The sequence below is a fragment of the Castor canadensis genome, chromosome 17 (assembly GCF_047511655.1).
Source record: "Castor canadensis chromosome 17, mCasCan1.hap1v2, whole genome shotgun sequence".
Taxonomy (NCBI): Eukaryota; Metazoa; Chordata; class Mammalia; order Rodentia; family Castoridae; genus Castor; species Castor canadensis.
Window position 1 is genome coordinate 59818808 of NC_133402.1, and position 5591 is coordinate 59824398.

Consider the following 5591-nt stretch of genomic DNA (forward strand, 5'->3'; position numbering starts at 1 on the left):
ACTGTATCATCACATTGGGATTAGATCTCAACGTATGAGTTTTAGGGGCACGCAAATAGATCCACTTAGGTCACATTCAGTCCCTCAATTGTTTTCCCCTCAGTTTAGTCCAGTATTCTGGATAGAAACCACCTGCTTGGTGCTGGTTCCTGGAAGCAGGGGGAGAGGAGTGGAAGAGAGGGAAGAAGGAACAGGCGCTGGTGCTGTCTCTTCACTCCACGTCGGGAGTGCAGTCAGGTGAGGCAATGAGGTCAACACCCATTTCCACGCGCACACCGTGACTGGAATGCTCACAGATGATCCGTGGATGAGGTGACATCTGAGTTGGGTCTTGAAAGAAGGGAGCTGGACTATGTGTGGATGAGGGAACGGGTATCCCGGGTAGAAGGCACGGCATAGTTAATGGTGGGGACAGTGACAACGTGTGCTCATTGGATGTCAAGATTGGCTGCAACAGTGTCTGGAGAATGTGTTCTTGAAAACTGTAACTAGCCTATGATGTTCCTGCTGAAGGGACAGCAAAGCGCCAGGTCCCATTTGGCTTGGAAACTCCCTGCCTCAGATTTCTTGCCCTCTCTCCTACCCCCTTCCACCTGGGGAGGAATAACTGAAATCCTTTTCTAGGAAATTCCTGTCTACTTCTCTTGCAATTGTCTGGAAGAGACAATAGCAAGAGGTGGCCTGACGTCATTGGTGAGAGACCAGCCTCCAGATCAGGGAGACTTGGGTTCTAGTCCTGGCTCAGCCACTCCTCAGCACTGTGGCCTTAGCATATTATATTGGTCACACTCTCCAGATCTTGATTTTGGCACCTGTTGAGAGGGGATTGTCATAGTCTGGATCTAAATGCCACAGAGCTCATGCATTGAGGGATTTGTTCCTAGCTGGTGGCACTATTGGGAGATGGGGGAAATTTAGGAGGTGGGGCCAGGTTGGAGAAAATAGGTCACTGAGGGCATGTCCTGAAGGGCATATTTGGTCTCTAGACACTTCCTCTACCTTCTCTGCTTCCTGGCTGCCATGAGTTCACCCTAAGCTCCTCGCCACGATGTTCTGCCTCACCACGTACTCAGAAACAATGAACTCAAGCGACCATGGTCTGAAACTTCGGAAACATGAGCCAAAATAAACCTTTCGTCCTTTTAAATTGTTTTTCTCAGGTATTTTGTCACAGTGATGAAAGGCTGACTCACACAGAGATGGGGAGAATGTCTATTGCATAACACTGTTAGGAGAATCAAGTGAGATGTAACCTGTAAGTTCCAGTGTCCTGTTGGCTCAGACTTTGCAGAGTTACGTTCAATGAAATTCAATCCAAGAACCAAAGTAATTAACAAGTTTCGATCTCTGTTGTAGAGCCCCTAGCAAATCCTTTGCACATCCCTACAGTGATTCTTAAAGTTGCCCTCCTCTGTACCTCTGTTCTCCCTCATCCTGCACCTGCTCACCAAGAGACTTTTCTGCTCTCTCCTTGTGAGTCAGCATCCATATGGCCAGTGGAGGATGCCTCTGGATGCTGGTATGTTAAAAAATGTTTAGACCTATCACAGAAACAATACCTTCAAAGCACTTAGGGAAGAACCTGGCCCCATAAACTCAGTGCATTCTGTTATTATTTAGGAAAACTCTGAAAGCGCTGAATAAATGCTCAAAAATTAGAACTAAAAAAAATCAGAGAGTACCAATAGCTCTTTTTTCTCCTAAAAATTTAAATAACTGAAGCCGGTTAGTTACAGCTTGAAAATCTTTCCAAACTTCCCTTATGTTCAATTCCACAGCTGGGCTTCCTGAACCATGTGTGTGATTAAGGAGACCACCTCCCAGCTCTGCTTTCCTGGTCTCTCTACTTCTGACCCCATCCCTTGTTCTCTGAAGCCACAGTGAGCACCACTGAGGCTCTGGGGACTTTCTGACATTCCTGACGTCTTTGAAAGTAGGGCTCTGTGGCCTCTAGAAAGGAAAGAGGGGCTATCACTTGCCCTTGGACTTGTCGGGGTTGTGCAGGTCTTAACTTGAGAAGAATTATCTGAAGACAGAGGCGAGATGGGCAGTACAGAGCAAGAGTCTCTTCGTTCATTCATTCATTCATTCATTCAGCAACCCTTCATTGAGCCTTTGTGGGCACATTGTATTTTCCACACATAGTCACTTTCCAGATTTATTCCACCCCTATGATTTTCTTGCTGCGTGACTCACTCCTTCTACATAGAATTGGGGAATTATATTTATTTCCCTTGAATCTGGTTGGGTGTGTATGGCTACTGTGATCAACAGAGTATGGCAGAAGTTATCTAGATCACAACAATGACATAGATTCTCTCTCTGTCTCCATGCTGTCTTCCTCCCCCTCCCCCACCCCATCTCTCTCTCTCTCTCTCTCTCTCTCTCTCTCTCTCTCTCTCTCTTTCTCTCTCTCTCCACCCCAGAACCTACCCACCATGTTGGGAGGAAGCCCAGGATACATGGAGAAACCAGCTACTCCCTCAGTCACTGGGCAACACAAATCACTAGATATCATGAATGACTGTTCATATGGTTCTAGACTCTAGCTGAGACCCAAGTCGTAATGGACAAGACTTCCCTGCTGAGCTAAATTCCTGACCTCTAGAATCTTGGAGGTAATAAATACCTGTTGTTTAAAGCCACTACGTTTTAGGATAAGTTGTTGTGCAGCAATGGGTAGCTAATGCATAGGCTGTTGGGGAAGCCAGGCCCACAAGGAGGAGATGCTGCTAGGGTCTCTGGGGAGATCTCCAGGTAAAAGGATGTGATTAACCTGCTTGATACACCTGCTGCAGAGGGATACATTGAGGAAATGTGTTGAACTCTTCTGGAACAAATGGAGGGGGAAGCTCAGAAGGTTTAGTGGAAGAGATGACACTTCAGCTTGGTCTGGAAGGCTGAGAAGAGTTAGCAGGGAAGGGAAGGATGGGAAATGGCAAGAGTGTGGGGAGAGGATGTGCCCGGGGGGACCTGGATCCAGGGCCAAGTCCTGGAAAATGATTGTGCAGAATTACCTGGGTTTTCTTGGCACATGAGTGACACATCTCTCTAAGAAAAGGCCATCGTACAGGCCCTCACAGCTGGCAAGGCCCCTTGCTTCTCAGGACAAATGCAATCCAGACTGTGGTCTCACAAACTCTGCTCCAGGCCAGGTTTGGGCTCTGGTGGATGTTAGGCTATTGGTGGTAGACAGTCAGGGCCCTTCTCTCTGCACACACCGCTCTTCTTAGACTGGGCCAGCCTCAGAAGGTACAGCAGGAGACCAGCAGTGGTGTGGCCCACAGGATGAATTTTGCCCTTTTCTGAACACAGCTTCTTCCTGCTGTCCTTGAGTCTTTGTCTGGGCTCCTTCTCATGATGGAGTGCCCTTCCTGCCATTTGCACTGAATCCCTTACCTCCTCCAGGAAGCCCTCCAAGAGCCTCAAAACTCTACAGCCCTCTCTATCACAGCTTTGAGATGTGATCAGCTGTGACTTGTTTACCTGTGTGTGCCTCCCCAGAGCCTCTTGCCTGCCAGGCCCCAGGGCATCCTACAATACATGGTGTGTCTTCCAGGGCCCAGCCTGGAGCAGACTCCTTTGAAACCTTGCTTCTGGGTGAAATGACCAGAATGGATGTGCCTTTATCTCTGTCATTAGAACTGTGAGGACAGCTCCTGGGTGTGACATGTCATCACATGCCCTCCAATGGAAACTGCATGGCTTCTACTGTCACTGATTGAATGAACCATGTGCATTTGGTCCTGGACCATGGGGGTCTTTGCTCTGATCACTGGGAACGTACATCAGTTGCATTCCAGTCTGCCTGTTGAATTGGGTTGAATGGGATTCCAGGCGATGGAGTGTGGGATATTGGGGGTGGTGGGCAGGATGAGTCTGTTTGTGTGTCTTTCAGTCCCTCTGTGTTTTGGCCTATGGGTCATACCTAGGGAAGTGAGTGTGTGTGTGTGTGTGTGTGTGCGTGCACTTGCATACCTAAGTGAGAGTCCATGTGTTTCTCATCCTGGACATGTCCACACATGCCTGTCGTGACTATGCATGCTTGCGTGTGTGTCGTGTGTCTGTGTGGGGATGCTGTCCCGGAGCTGAGAGCAGGGCGGAGACCCAGCACATTCACCTGCCAGGCCCCAGGACAGCCAGCTCAGCCCCCGGGACAAGCTGTGACCTCTCTTGCAAATTTTGAGTCATCGCATAGACACAAGCCATGGCGCTGCCCGCCCTGTGGCCCCCTGCCTGGGTGGCCCCCTTGTGGATGTGGCCAGCTTCTCCCCAGCCTCCTTGCTGCTCAGTAAGGAACAGATTATAATTCCTGGACCGCCTGCATCTGCAACCAACTTGAGGGAAATCATTGTTAAGTGAATTGAAAGGAAAAAAATGTAGTAAGGAACTTCAATCCAGCCAGCCATCCGTGTCATTAAATTAGGCTAATCTAAACCTCGGAGACCAGTTTCACAGCCTCCTAGGTGACCTCTCCATGGCTCTCTGGAGTTCCTATTGCAAAGTCCATAGCAGTGGAACTTTTCAGAGGGCAGTGGGAGAGGCCTTGCAAGCTGAAGACACCCAGGGCCTGTGAGGGACACCAGTCACTCCTCGGAGACCTGGCTACACAGGAGGATGCCTGAGCAGAGAAGGAGATGCTGTCCTGCCCTTGTGCTGCCCCTGCTTCTGCCTGAGCTACCCAGTTCCTCCAGACCTCTTCTGTTTCCCTGAGCCTCGGGGCTATTGCAGATACTAAGTGGGTCATAAGAGCAGGGAACAGGGTTCCTCAGGGGAGGAGCTGGGGTGGAGGCAAGGCCTGAATTTCTCCAAAGTTGTCTTAACGTTGCTCTTGCATGCCAGTTTGCTAACACCATCCCATAGCAACAGGGAGGGGAAGATGGGATGAGCCTGTGCTGCAGGGTCCGACATCAGGAAGGACTGCTGGGAATCACTCATTCATTGGTCCATTCAGACACTTAGTGACTCCTTGATTCAATTCTTCCTCTCTCCATTATCCATTCCTTTCTGAGATTCACCACCCTCTCATTCTGTCTATGATTTACTCATTTATCCATCACCTCTCTCCGTCCTTCCCTCCCTTCCATGCTTTGGAGGAATTGCCTGCTAGGACTGCAGTGATGAGGAACTTGGGGTACACTGCCCCAAGAACCAGTGCCTAGAATTGTAGCCCCCTAATTTGTTCCTCTCCCTCTCTCCTTGTCTCTCACTCCCCACTGCCCCTTGCTGGGGCGCCACCTCTTCTCTGCTCCCCTTCTCAGAGCTGATGGTAGGCTCATGGGGAGGCCTGTGCCAGGAGCACTGAGGGGAAAGGTGCCAAACTGACCTGATAAAGAACTAGCAGGGATGTGTGGCCCACTCCCCTCCCCCTTTGATCAAAAGACTCTGAGCCCCTGATGACATCCCATGGCGTAGTCCTCTATTAATCAGAAAGGCCTTGACAGATGTAAGCAATTTGTCTTTGGAGAGGACTGGAGGGGGGTGAGGCGAGGGAGCCCCACTCAGCCCGTCAGGGTGGAGAAGACGCTGAGGGTGAGTCTCGAAATGGGGGCTGAATACATGCATACTAAGAAGGCAGGGAGCACGGCAGA